We start from the raw sequence: 14,240 nt of genomic DNA on the forward strand, positions 1-14,240 counted from the left end.
GGGTGCCTCGAGCTTTCTTGGAGTGGGGCCTGCGGGATGGAGCAAAGTGTGGGTGCGAGCCACGGCTGCTAGCTCTCCAGGCCTGGCACCCGGGGCCCCTGTATTGCCCCACCCATGCCCCATCCCCAACTCTAGGAGGCCCACTGGCGCTCAAGTCTTGTCTGCCTTCCTGGGTTCACACCAACGTAGGGTGAGAGGTGTGTAGCGCCCCCAGAACAGGACCTGACGCCGGTGCCATTTCCCCAGGCCACACCAGGAATAGATCCGGGCCTAAGGGAGAGCCAGGCCAGGATCAGACTGCTGGAGGCAAGGTGCTGGGTGGGAGGGCCGGATAAACAGGCCTTGAAGTCCCAGCAGGCCCTGGCCATCTCCCAGGCTTTTTTTTTTTAAGATTTTATTTATTTATTCTTGAGAGAGAGGGAGGGAGAGAGGCAGAGAAGCAGGCTCCGCGCGGGGAGCCTGACCTGGGACTCGATCCCAGGACTCCAGGATCACGCCCTGGGCTGAAGGCGGCGCTAAACCGCCAACCCACCCAGGCTGCCCTCCCAGGCTTCTTAAATGTGCCACCGTGCCCGTGGGACAAGGGGCTGACATGTGGACTTCCGCCGCAAGGGATCTCGAGGCCGCTCAGTGGCCAGGCGGACTCATTCGAGGTGGCCAGTTTGTCGACCTCCCACCCCAGCCCCATAGCCCTGTGTCACCTCCCTCCTGCCCTGACAAGGCCTTGCCATGGATCCCTCTTGTCAGCACAGTGGGGCCACCTGAGGCCCTCGCTTCCCTTCTACGCGGCATCCGTCCCTCACTTCCCATGGACCACCCCACTACCTTCCAGTCTAAAAAGCCTATCAAGGGATCCCTGGGTGGCGCAGCGGTTTGGTGCCTGCCTTTGGCCCAGGGCGCGATCCTGTAGACCCAGGATCGATTCCCACGTCGGGCTCCCGGTGCATGGAGCCTGCTTCTCTCTGCCTGTGTCTCTGCCTCTCTTTCTCTCTCTGTGATTATCATAAATAAATAAAAATTTAAAAAAATAAAAAATAAAAAAATAAAAAGCCTATCAAACCCTGCAAAGCTCCGGCCTGGTTCTGCGGCCATCTACACAGCACTGCTGATCTCCCTGCGGCCCCGGACAGCGACACCTCTACGGCACCCCCACGTGCAGGGCAGGGCTTTAAACACAACCAGGCCTCAGCTTCCGGGCCTCCCCGACCCCCACCCCCACCTGGCCGCTCCAGGCTCGCTGGCAACACCTGCATTAGGAAGCACGTTCTGGGCCAGCGAGACCCAGCGCCTAGGGGCGCTTCTCCCAGCCCGCTGAAGCCCCAGGAGCCCAACAAAGGGAGAAAGAGGACCAGGCAGTGGCCACCTTCCCAAGCCACAGACCCCCCTCCCCAAACACGCTAGGAAAACCCACAGCACATGGAGTCACTGATCAGGAGAGTGGCGCTCGGGCATCTCCGTGACTGCGGGCCTGCCGCCCCGCGTTCCTGGTGGCCGGCCCCGGGACCCCCCTGCGCACCCGGGGCAGAGGGCACCGGAGAAGGCGCTCAGGCCCCGCCGCTGGGCGAGCTGGCCGGGCCCCCACGGGAGACGCTCCGGAGCCACGCCCCGCTAACCCGGGGTCCCCGGCCCTCCCCGGGCGGCTGTGACCCATGTCGGGCGGCCAGGCCAGGAGATGCCAGCTGGGGGACAGCCCCGCACGGAGGCCACAGGCCGGGCCCGAGCCCGACGCCCCCCCAGGCGGGGGCAGGAGGGAGCAGGACCGGGAGGCCGTCCCTGCGGAGGGCTCGGGGGTACACAGGCCCATGGCACCCGGCCAAGGCCCGCCAGGGCTCCATCCTGCGGGGGACAGACGGCCTGGGACCCTCCTACCCCCCCGCCCCCAGCCAGGCTCCCGGACTCGGGCACCGGGTGAGGAGGCCTGGTAGGTCCCCCAGAGCCAGCAGGGGGCGAGGCTCAGCCCCAGCAGGCCCCACACCAGCCCCGACCGCCAACCCCCCCCAGGGCCGGCCCCACATCATCCATTAGGTCCAGGGAGGGGACAGGGTCACCCTGGTCGGGAGCACCACCGGCCCGCAGGTCCCGGCTGGTCCCCCGGTCCAGGCAGGCCCAGGCAGCAGATGGCCGAGGTGACCACCCCCACCCCACAGGCAGCCTGCAGCCCTGGCCCAGCCACACCTCTGCGGCGGACCCTCCCCTGTGTCCCCCCCGCCCCTCCGGGTGAGGAAAGGGGAGCACTGGGCCTGTGGGGGGGCTGGGGCTGCTGCTCCACTGAGCCGGTGACGGAGTCCCAGCACTTGAACACAGGGATCGTCAGTCCGGGGACCGTTGGGGGTCCCTTGGGCCACCCAGCCCCGGTGGGCTCACCCCACTCCAGGACGCGGGGCCAAGGTGCTCCAGGGCAGCCCCACCGCCAGGGCCCCGACACAGCCAGGGGGACGAGGCTGGGGTGGCCCCCCAGACAGGCAGGGCCGGGAGCACGCAGGTGCCGCGTGACACGGGGACCTCAGGTGCACTCAGCGCTCTGCTGCCCCGGACCGCGGGGTCCTGGGCCCAGGCCGGCTGCGGACAGGCCCCCCGGAGGCCGGGGTCTCCTCCTCGGGGGGCAGGTGCCTCCAGGGACGCGTCACCCAGCAGCCCCCGCCCCACCCGCTCAGTGATTGGGTGACAGGCCCGCCTCCGCCACTACCCGCGGGACAGTCCCCGAAGGTGTCACTGAGCCACCCTGAGGCCGCAGCCAGGGGCGGCGGAGGGTGAGGCGAGCCCTGCACAGTGGGGGCGGCTGCCTTTGCCCTGGGTCGGCACCCCTGCAGAGGACAGGCCTGCACACGCGGCGGGGAGAGAGGCAGGCCCCTGGGGGGGGGGCGTGGGGACCGGCCGGCGCCGGGTGGCAGGGCCACTCCCAGGGCGGCCACCAGTGGGAGCCCCTGTGCACGGGGGGGAGGGAGGGCTGAGCACCCACCAGGCCTCCGCGGGACAGGCCGGCGGGATGGCGAGGTCGCGGGTGGCCCGGGGCTGCGGATCCAGGGGCCTCGGTGTGTCCGGGGAGCCCTCTCAGGACCCCGCGGCCCTGCCCCTGCTGACGGGTGTCCCCGGGAGCCCGAGCACGTCCCCGAGGCAAGGGGAAGGCCCAGCCAGCACCGCGGCCTGTGCCTCTGCGCCCGGGGAGCCTGCCCCGCTCCCGAGACACCCGCCGTCCTCGGGCTCGACGGGCACAGGGCGGCCACCAGGGGCCCCACTGCGACAGCCAGCAGGACAAGCGGCCCCCGGAAGCCGCGTGACGCAGCAGAGCTGCCGAGCGAGTGGGAGCGTGTCACCGGGGAGTCCCGTGCGAGTCCCCGCCGGGGGGGAGGACGCGGTGGCACCTCTCCGGAGCAAGGACGTGCCGACAGCCGCTCCTCTGCGCCCCTGCCCGCGGCCCCGCCACCCCCAGCCGGGCCGCCCCCACCTGGGCTGTGCCCCCGGGCCTGTCCTCCGCACCCGCTGCCCCCGCCCGCTTGGCAGCCGCCGGGGAGGCCAGGGCAGTGGGGGAGGCCAGGGAGGAGGCCTGTGTGCACACAGAGGGGACCCCTGCCTCAGGGCGGCCGCTCCCCCCACCGGGGGAAGGAGAGGACGGGGTGGGGGCAGGCCGGAGCCCCTGGGTGGGGCCCTGGGAGCCGGGAACCTGCTGCCACCCAGCCTGGGGGTCGACAGCTCCCCCGCGGGGCGCCCCCGGGCTGCGGATACGGCAAGGGCTTCCTGGGCCTCCCCTGCACCGGGCGGCGAACTCCTGCCAGAGGCCCGGAGGCGCCCCCCCTCGGGCCTCCCGGGGCGCTGGGGCCTCGCCTCCCCCGAGGGATGTGCCCTAGGACGGGGACCCTCTGAGCTGCGGAGCCGCCGCTCACTCAGTGGGCTGAGCGTCCCCTCTTGGTCTGGGCTCAGGTCACGGCGTCAGGGTCCTGGGATGGAGGCCGTGGGGCTCCCGGCTCAGCGGGGAGTCGGCTTGGGGATCCCGTCCCGCCCTCTCCCTCTGCTCCTCCTGGTCCCTTCGGTCTCAAAAAATAAACGTTTCTTTTTTTAAAGCTTTCCTTTATTTATCCGTGAGAGAGGCAGAGCCACAGGCAGGGGGAGAAGCGGGCTCCCCGCGGGGAGCCCGGCGCGGGACTGGATCCTACACCCCGGGATCAGGCCCGAGCCCAAGGCAGGCACCCAAACGCTGAGCCAGCCAGACACCCCTCAAGTGAATCAATCTTAAAAAAGAAAAATGTGGAAAAGCCTGGAGAGTCCGATGACACCCAAACTCAAGTTGTGTGCCTGACCAAAGACAAACCCCAAACCACAGAGTCAAGGGACAAGTGACAGGCGGGGCAAAAATAGCAGGCAGATGTGACTCAGCGCGCGTCTCCTGACAGCAGGGCGCCAAGTGTCCACAAGGAAAAGGCCGAGGCGCCCGCGGGCGCAGGGCCGGGGAGGCCGAGGCCGAGGCCAGCCGAAGGCCACTCACCGGACCCCGCGGCCAGGACGCGCTCACGGGCCAGGGTCCCCGAGCTGCTCGCCCCGGGGACACGCGGTGGCCAGGGACCGGCCTTGCCCTCCACCTGCCGCTCCCACCGACCGCAGCCCCGGGCCAGAGCGCCGCCGTGGGTGGGGGAGCCGGGGGCAGGGAGCGGCCTCAGCCGGGGGCGGGGAAGAAGGGGTGCGAGGGGCAGCGCCCCAGGAGAGGCCGGCCGCGCCGAGCAGAGCGCTGGGGGCCCTCGGCGGCAGGCCCCGCGGCCGGGCTCCCCCAGGCCACTGTCGCCGTCCAGGCCGCTCCTGGCCCGGCTGGGGCGCGGCCGCGGGTCTCCGCCCTGCAGTCCGAGGTCCTCCCCTCCCGTCTCCTGGTGTCCACGTGCTGTCACCCGGGCCTGGGGCCGCCCGGCAGCGCCCCGAGCCGACGCCCCTTGCCCCCGGGCCGAGGCCGCTCCCCGCCCCCACCCCGCCCACCCAGGCAGGGCAGGGTGACCGCCGCTCAGCGGGAAGTCCCCAGCCCTCGAGGGCTGCAGCTCCAGGCGCGGGCCACGGGGACCCTGCGAAGGAGCGGGGCCCAGGAGGGCAGGGAGCATGCGCACACCTAGGACTCCCGGCCGGGCCCGGCTGCTGGGGGGGGGACGGGGGGGGGCGGTCCCGGTCGCGCAGGCGCAGCAGCCGCAGCAGCCCGGAGCTGCCCGAGGCGCTGTTCTCAGGCCCCACCTCAGGTGTGCAAGCTCAGAGTCCGGGGCGGAGCCCGCGATCCGAGTGTGAACAGACCCTGCGGGGCTTCCCATGCGGCCCTGCAGCGTGAGAACCGCGGCGCGCCCGGGTCCCGAAGGCCCCGCTCCTCCAGCAGCCTGGAGCCGCCCGTGCCGGCGCACCCTGCTGCGCTCCCCCGACGGGCCGGCAGGCGGCACAGCTGACGGCCGCGGGGAGGGGCCGGAGCGGCCCGGGCGTGCGGGTGCACGACTCCCCCCCCCCGGGCACACCTGCCCAGGGCCGCGGGAAACGCTTCGTTACCTTCCTGCCGTGCCCACCGCACGAGTGTGCACACATGCCCCGGGGAGCACCGCGCCCCCGCGCACTGGCCGTGGTCCTGCCCACCTGCCGGGCACTGGGCGTGTGTGTGCACGCGTGTGCGTGTGCGCGTGCTGCCGGGACCTCGGGACCCGCGCTTTGCAGAGAACCGTCCCCATCACTGGCCGCCGCCCTGCCCACCTGCCGGGCACTGGGCGTGTGTGTGCACGCGTGTGCGTGTGCGTGTGCTGCCGGGACCTCGGGACCTGCGCTTTGCAGAGAACCGTGCGACGCACCCCGAGGGCGCTGGGACACAGTGGCCTGCTGCAGGGGGTGCGCGCGGCGGGGCCCGCGGCGGGCGGGGCGAGGAGCAGGGCGCGCGCGTGGGTGTGGCAGGGCCACGGTCGGGGTCGGCCCTGCGAGGGGGACCGCCCAGGAGCCCCCCGCCGAGCCCTCTCAGGGGCCTGGCCTGCGACGGACTCGGTCCCCGGTCGCCCCGGGGGGGGCCCACCGCCCTGCCCCGACTCCGGCCCCGGGGGCCCCGGTACACCGCGCCCGGCCGTCTGCGGGTCAGACTCCCAGGACGGCGCGGGCGGGACCTGCAGGGCGCGCGGGAGAGGAGCCCGACGGAGCCCCCCACCGCGCCCCGGGGCCCGGACGCCCTAGGGGCTTCTCCTCGGCCTCCCCCGGAAGGACGGGGCCCCCAGGCCTCGGGGAAGGCGGCCTCCGGCCGGGCCCAGACCCCCGGAGCGGCGGGGCGGCAGCCCAGGGACCCGGGCGCGTGGGGAAGGCTGGGCCGTGGTTCCCGCGCGCTGGCCCCGCCCCGACGCCCCGGTGAGTCCCCTTACGTCCCTCAGCGCAGGCGCGGGGGCCCCGCCCCGCCCGTAGCGGGGCCCCGCCCTCCCGGCCCGCCCCTTCCGCTTCGTTCCGCCAATCACGAAGCTCGGTTCCGGACGGGCCCGCCCCCCGGCCGCCTGAGAAAGCCCGGCCCCTGGGAGCCTGACGGACGCCCCGCTGCCCAATCACGACCCGCAGGCCCCTCGGGCTCCGCCCCCGCGCCCCCTCCTAGCCCCGGCCCGGGAGCGGCGGGAGGCCTGGACGCGGGCCCTGGGCCTCGGCGGTGGCGTGGGGACTGGGGACTCTGCAGAGTCGCCCTGCCTGTGTGCTTTGGTTTGGACTTGGGTCTGGCAGCGAGGAAACTCCGGGGAATGACCCGGAGCCTCCAGGGCGCTTCGCTCGGTTCTCCTAGGGCCGGCGTGTTGCACGACTGCGCGGGGCACACTAGCAAATGGCACGGGGCACCCGAGGGCCGCTCGGAGCGTGGTGCGTCCGTGTGCGCGCGCGCGGCCCCGCACGCGGGTAGATCCAAGTGACCCCTGGGCATCCTGCCCACTCGTTCCCTCCCGAGGAGCCCCCCGTTGGCCTAAGCACAGCCTCCTCCCCTCTCCTCCCGCCCCTCGGCCACCAGTGCTGTGTTCTGGTCTAGCGCTTGGTCCCTTGATCACTGAGGGAAACGGACCGGTGCGCTGTGCAGGCCGCATCAGTAACCCGGGGCGATGGCCCCCCCTCCCCCCCTCCCCTCACACCACGCCCTGGAGGCCCATCCAGATTGCTGCGTGTGTGCGTGTGTGCGTCCACAGTCGGTTCTTCCTTCCTATTGCGAGCTGCTGCAGCCCTTGCCCTGGGGCAGCCAGGGGCACGCGCATTCCCCCGCCCTGCGGAGGGCGGGATGCCTGTTGCCAGCTGCGGGTTCCTACCACTACACCTGCTGGAACATTCATGGACACGTTTCCGTGTCATCCTGTGTCCATCTGTTTGGTATAAATGCCCAAGGGTACAATGGTGGGGCCTGTGGCGATGGACGCTTGGCTTTAAAGTCTATCTTCTTCGGGATCCCTGGGTGGCGCAGCGGTTTAGCACCTGCCTTGGGCCCAGGGCGCGATCCTGGAGTCCCGGAATCCGGTCCCGGGTTGGGCTCCCTGCGTGGAGCCTGCTTCTCCCTCTGCCTGTGTCTCTGCCTCTCTCTCTGTCTGTGTCTATCATGAATAAATGAATAAATCTTAGAAAAAATAAGGTCTATCTTCTCTGCACCCACCGTGGGGCTGGGGCTCAGGATCCCGAGATCGAGATTCCCACGCTCTGCAGACTGAGCCAGCCCACGCCCCTGGACGTTTAATTTTAAGGACCTGCCGGAGGGGCAGCCCCGATGGCCCAGCGCTTTGGCGCCGCCTTTGACCCAGGCCATGATCCTGGAGAATCAGGATGAAATCTCTCATGAATAAGTGAATAAAATCTTAAAAAAAAAAAAAGCTCTGTGGAAACCTTCCAGGTCATTAAACAAATGTCTAGCTCACTGCTTCTCTGGCTGCATGGCTTTGACAGCATCCATGTGCCATAGTTTACATAATGCGGCCCCCCAGTTGGTGGTACCTGTCCCTTTCTCCTCTCTCTCTGCGGTTCATCGCAGCGCTGCAAGTCCACACCGTGAAGGTGTCAATCGCCCTCCAGGCCGCTCCCTCTTCCTGGTGGAATCGCCAGGTCACGGCCTGTGGGCACTGGACGTCTTAATACGCGAAGTAATTGCCTCCCCGAAGGACGCGTACTTGCCCTCCGCTAGGGCTCTTAGTTGTCACGAATGTTGCACGTGTTTCCCTCAGTGCGTCTTTGTCTTGAAAGACTCAGCCTGCTGGTTGGGCTGTCAGGAGGTGATGGGTGTTGGGCGCGGGGTGGCTCAGCGGTTGAGCGTCTGCCTTTGGCTCAGGGCGTGATCCCGGGGTCCTGGGCTCCCCGCAGGGAGCTGCTTCTACTTCTGCCTGTGTCTCTGCCTCTCTCTCTGTGTCTCTCAGGCAGAGTCAGAGACAGTCAGAGGGAGAAGCAGGCCCCATGCAGGGAGCCTGACGCGGGACTGGATCCCGGGTCTCCAGGATCACGCTCTGGGCCGAAGGCGTGCTAAACCGCTGAGCCGCCCAAGATACCCCCCAATAAGTCTTTTTTTTTTTTTAATTTATTTATGACAGTCATACAGAGAGAGAGAGAGAGACAGAGACACAGGCAGAGGGAGAAGCAGGCTCCATGCACCGGGAGCCCGATGTGGGACTCGATCCCGGGTCTCCAGGATCGCGCCCTGGGCCAAAGGCAGGCGCCAAACTGCTGCGCCACCCAGGGATCCCTTTTTTTTTTTTTTACAAGAGAAGTTACGCCTCTTTTTTAAGATTTTACTTTGAAGCGCTGTGTACACCCCCGTGGGGCTCGCACCCACAACCCCGAGGTCGAGTTGCTTGCTCCTCAGCGGAGCCCGCCAGGCGCCCCGAAGTTGCACTCGTTTGTAGGACCAAATGTACGAAGCTCCCAGTCGATGATCCCGGGCACAAAGGCCTCTTCCCTCGCGTGAGGCTGGTCAGGTGACTCGGGGGGAGCTCGGCAGTCCCCGCTGCCAGTCCCTCCGTGCTGGGCCCATCGCCGCGGCCCCGGGCGTCGTCCACACGGTCCCGTGCTGCCCGGGGCCGCAGGGTGGGGGCCGGCCCCGCCGCTCTGCCCCCGGGCCCTGCCGACCGGACCCGGGAGGCCAGTCCAGTGCGGGAGAAGGGCAGGAAGTGGGGAATGGGGAAAGGTTAGTGACGCTGTTTCAGTGCATCGTGGCCGCAGGTCAGCCAGGGAGATCCCTGGGGAGCAGAGCCCGGGAATGAGAGGAGGGAGCGGGGATGAGGCCGAGGCTGCGGGGGGAGCTGCCCTGGGGTTTCCCGGGTGCCAGGGGGGACGGCTTTCAGCAGGGACAGCAGGTCCCGCCAAACCCAAACCCAGGTTCTGGAAGGGTGAGCTCCGCGGGGGAAGGAAGGACAGGGATAGGAAAAGAGGTGGGCGTGAATGAGCTGCGGGTGGGGGCGCGGGGGAGATCCCCCCACTGCCGTCCCAGTGTCCCCGAGCAGGGGCTGCCTTCCCCAGGCTGCGGGCCCAGGGGCTCCAGCGGGCCCCCTGCTGCTGGAGGAGCCGCCCCCCACTGTCCTGCCAGCACTGCTGGCTCCTGGCCCAGCTCCCCAGGGGGGAGCCCGTCTGCAGGTGAGGAAAGGAGGAGAGCCCTCCAGCGGGTGGGGCGGCTTCCTCTGCACCCCGGCTGGCAGGCAGCTGAGGCCCCGTCCAGGCCGCAGGGCTGCCAGCCGAGCCCTTCGGGGGGCCTGCTCTACAGTCCCCCGGGGAACCCGTAGGCTCCTGAGGCCTGAGAGGGGGGCCCAGTCGAGTACCCCCGGGGGGCCTCGGGCCAGCACGCAGCCGAGGGCGGAGGGTGAGCCCGAGAAGGGCCTGCTCACGTGGTTAAGCGTGTGTGCGCGTGTGTGCGCGTGTGTGTAGGGGGCTGCACCTCAGGGACTGACCTTTGAATCCTGCTGAGCTCACGGAGGGTGCTCACAGGTATTTACACACGGTTTGCACTACTGGGGTAGAAAGCCACTCGCTCCGCACGTGGCCACCAGCCCCTGAGCTACACGGACCCGAGGACCCAGGGCAAGGCGTCACGGGAAGAGCCGACATCCGAGGGGCCCAGGCCAGGCGCAGCTGGGCGGCCGGTCGCCAGGGCCGCACCCCTGGGTGTCGGGGTGGGGCGTCCCAGCCCCAGGCTGGGTGCGGGGCTTCCTTCAAACACAGGGGAGCGTCCAGGCAGGTGTGGGAAAGCACACGAGGCCTAAGAACCACAGTCATTGCAGCAGGAATGGCAGCGGGGGGCGGGGGTACAGCAGAGGTGGGGCGCCCAGGCCAGGCCCAGCGGCGGGAAGCCGGGGCCTCAGCAGCCCCCTCCTGCGCGGGGTCCCCCCTTGGAGGGTCATGTGGCTTCCTCCTTCCCCGCGGGCGACAGCAGTCCCCCCACGAGTCCAGGGCCCTCGCTTCGGAGGCCAGCCCCCCCTCCTGCCCTCGCCCTGGGCCTCAGGTTCCTCCCACAGCCCCGGGGCTCCGGGGGGCTCCGGGCCGCCCGTCCCCGCAGTCCCCGCCGTCAGGCCGAGGACCCTGCTGCTCGCCTGCAGTTCCCTCCGCGGAGGGACTGTTTCTAGAATGCTGACTCCTGCCGCCTGATTGGGGACTGAACCGGCGTGGGCCCCGAGCTGGACCGCCGGGATGGATCCTGGGGGCGGCTCCGCCCTTGCCCTTGGGGGGGTGAGACTCCTGGGCGGCGGCAGGGACCCCCCAGGCGGCAGGCTCCAGGCCCCCCGGCGCGGGGAGCCGGGGGCGGGCGGGTGCTCCCCTGCCCGTGGTGCTCACTACGGCTGCGAGGTCGGGGTGTGCGAGGAGCCCGGGGCGCCCCGACAGCGGGGCGAGGTGGGACGAGCGCAGGGTACTTCCTTGTCCGCTTGGCTCACAGTAGGACCAGCAGCGTCCCTGCACCGCAGCCCCCCAAATTCTCTTACTCCCTCTCCCTCAAGGGCTCAGGGCAGGAAATCAGACACGGGGTTTCATTGTGCGGCTCACAGATGCCAGCGTCAGTGGAATTCCCAGGCTCTCTGCGTTTCCCACGTGCAAGGGAGGCCGGCGTGGAGGAGCGCGGCCCTGCAGCCCGGAATTGGGACCCATGGTTGGCCTCGCTGGGAGCTGAGAATTGAGATGCCCTGGGTGCCTCTGAGCCCTGCTTGTGGGTGGAAGTAGTTGCTTTCTGCATCTAAGGGAGTAGTATTTCCTCGCTAGAGGAATGTGTCATTACTTCTGGGGTAGATGCCTTGCAAGGGAACTCAGTTGTCCTTGAGTCCCCATGCAACAGCCCCTTTACCATTCAACCCATTACTAGGGTGCAATAATAGTATGCGCCACGGGGACAAAGTCTGAACCATGAGGAAATAGCCCGCAGATCAGTATAAATCCCCAGATTTAACTGGGGATTCACAAATGAGTCCAATTTGATTTTGCATCACAGTGCATTCTCGGGCTGTCACAGTAAGTAAGGAGGTGAATTGAGACAGTCAGTGGTTCTGAAATCACTGATTGTGGTGCACTTAGGAGAAGTTCCAGATTGAATGTGGTAGCGGGTGCGCTGGTGGGAAATCTAGCCCCACACTTGGTTTGTTGACTGCAATTTGGACTCACTGCTGTCCTTATTTGATTTTTTTAAGATTGTATTGATTTATTTATGAGACACACAGAGACAAAGAGAGTCATGGGTAGAGGGAGAAGCAGGCTCCCTGTGGGGAGCCCGATGTGGGACTCTATCCCAGGACCCCGGGGTCACGCCCTGAGCCAAAGCTGATGCTCAACCACTGTGCCACCCAGGTTCCTGTACTTGATGGGTTTCAGTGCTAGGATTGCCTTCGTATGAGGTAGAGAAGGGAATCCAACGTGTTAGGGGGAGAAAAAACAAATAAAGTGTTAGATGGAGGGACGCCTGGGTGGCTCAGTGGTTGAGCGCCTGCGTTCAGCCCAGGGTGTGATCCTGGAGTCCCCAGGATTGAGTCCCACGTCGGGCTCCCTGTATGGAGCCTGCTTCTCCATCTGCTTGTGTCTGTGCCTATCTTTCATGAGTAAATAAATTAAATCTTTTTTGAAAAAGTGTCAGAGGGAGGGCAATTTGTAGGTAGATTCATCACAGTGGATCTGAACACCCCACTCTCTATGTTCCATGGAAAGCCCTAGAAGCAGCTCTTTTTATTTTTATTTTTTAAAGATTATTTATTTATTTATTTATTTATTTATTCATTCATTCATTCATGAGAGACACATACAGAGAGAGAGAAAGAGAGAGGGCAGCCCTGGTGGTGCAGCGGTTTAGTGCTGCCTTCCGCCCAAGGTGTGATCCTGGAGACCCTGGATCGAGTTCCATGTTGGGTTCCCTGCAAGGAGCCTATTTCTCCCTCTGCCTGTGTCTCTTCCTCTCTCTGTGTGTGTCTCTATGAATAAATAAGTAAAATCTTTAAAAAAAAAAAAAAGAAAGAGAGAGAGACAGGCAGAGGGAGAAGCAGGCTCCAATCAGGGAGCCTGAGGTGGGACTCGACCCTAGAACCCCAGGATCACGCCCTGGGCCGAAGGCAGGTGCTCAACCACTGAGCCACCCAGGGACCCTGAAGCAGCTCTTTTTAGTGAAGCTTTGAGAGAACATTTAGAGTGGGAACCCTTGCATCTTTCAAAAGCTCTGAAAAGCTCACCATGGGGCTGCCTGGAAGGCTCAGCTGGTAAGGCATGAGAGTCTTGATCCCTGGGTCAAGAGTTCAAGCCCTCAAAAAAAATTTTTTTAAGTTTTTTTATTTATGATAGGCACACAGTGAGAGAGAGAGAGAGAGAGAGAGAGAGGCAGAGACCCAGGCAGAGGGAGAAGCAGACTCCATGTACCGGGAGCCCGACCTGGGACTCGATCCCCGGTCTCCAGGATCGCGCCCTGGGCCGAAGGCAGGCGCTAAACCGGTGCGCCACCCAGGGATCCCCCAAAAAAATTTTTTTTAAAGATCATCATGAATGAAATAAGAAGCCAGAACGGTGTACCATGTTTGATACACATAACTCTATTTTTTTTTTAATTTTTATTTATTTATGATAGTCACAGAGAGAGAAAGAGAGAGAGGCAGAGACATAGGCAGAGGGAGAAGCAGGCTCCATGCACCGGGAGCCCGATGTGGGATTCGATCCCGGGTCTCCAGGATCGCGCCCTGGGCCAAAGGCAGGCGCCAAACCGCTGCGCCACCCAGGGATCCCGATATACATAACTCTAAATGCTGTAGGTTGGGAACAAAATAACCTTTCGTTGTTCTGGTGGAATCATAGACTGTTACGGAGTTTCCAGAACCACGGGGAGCTGGGTTCCCTGGGAAGCCCTCTGCACTACTGTTCTAAGGAGAAACCACAGGAGACCTGCAGGCATTTACTCAACGGACAGTTGTCCTGGAGAAGAACTGGTGTGCTTGGTCAGGAGTGCCTCCTTGGTAGGCCACACCTATCAAGTGACACGGTTAAGACCTTGTCATCTTTGTCCTGTTCCCCACCTCCAGAACGGTGGGCACTTCTGGCCGGGACTGAGATGGCTGGTAACCGCAGCGCCGCTTCGGCGGCCCTACTGGAGTCCACTCCTGTGGGCGGGGGGGGGGGGGGGGGGGCTTTATTGTAGGGCGATCCATTTCAGAGGCACACTCTAGGCGCTGGCACGCAGAGGCGGGACAAGGGGGCGTGTGCGGCAGGGCCACCATCTGGGGCCGGGGGCGGTGGAAGCGCCCACGAGCGCCCAGTAAGGCGGCTCTCAGAGGCTAGGAGTGGGGCGCGGCCAGAGAAGGAATGACAGTGCTCCTTTGCCGTCTTGGGTGGGGGTTGCCGCCCTCGTTCTCCAAGTCACCCGGGGCGCCCCAAGTTTCTTTTCTCTGCCGGGTCAGGGTGGGCGGGGAGGGGATGGGCGGGGCGGGAGCAAATGGGCACACGGGGTCTCTCGGGCACCCGATCACGGGTGAGGCGCCCGCCCCCCCGCGCGGGCCTTTTTCTCGCGAGAGCGCGCAGCCCCGCCCTGCGCCTCCGGCGAACGAGGGATCTGCGCGTGGTTCCCAGCCGAGCCAGGTCCGGAGCGTCCGGTTAGGGCGGGGGAGGCGTGGGCGGGGGGAGCCCGCGGCTCCGCCGACAAAGGAACGCTGAGCGAGACTCCAGCCTGGCGTGTGTCGTGGGGCCCTGGAGCCCAGAGGGAGGGTGTCAGCCCCGTGACCCCCAGGAAGCCGCACGCAGCCGCGTAAGCCCCACTCGAGGGTGTTTTCCTTCTTTTTCAGGACCACAGGTCTCTCACAGTTAGGGCAAAG

This window comes from Canis lupus, chromosome X, assembly GCF_003254725.2.
Source record: "Canis lupus dingo isolate Sandy chromosome X, ASM325472v2, whole genome shotgun sequence".
NCBI classification, from domain to species: domain Eukaryota; kingdom Metazoa; phylum Chordata; class Mammalia; order Carnivora; family Canidae; genus Canis; species Canis lupus.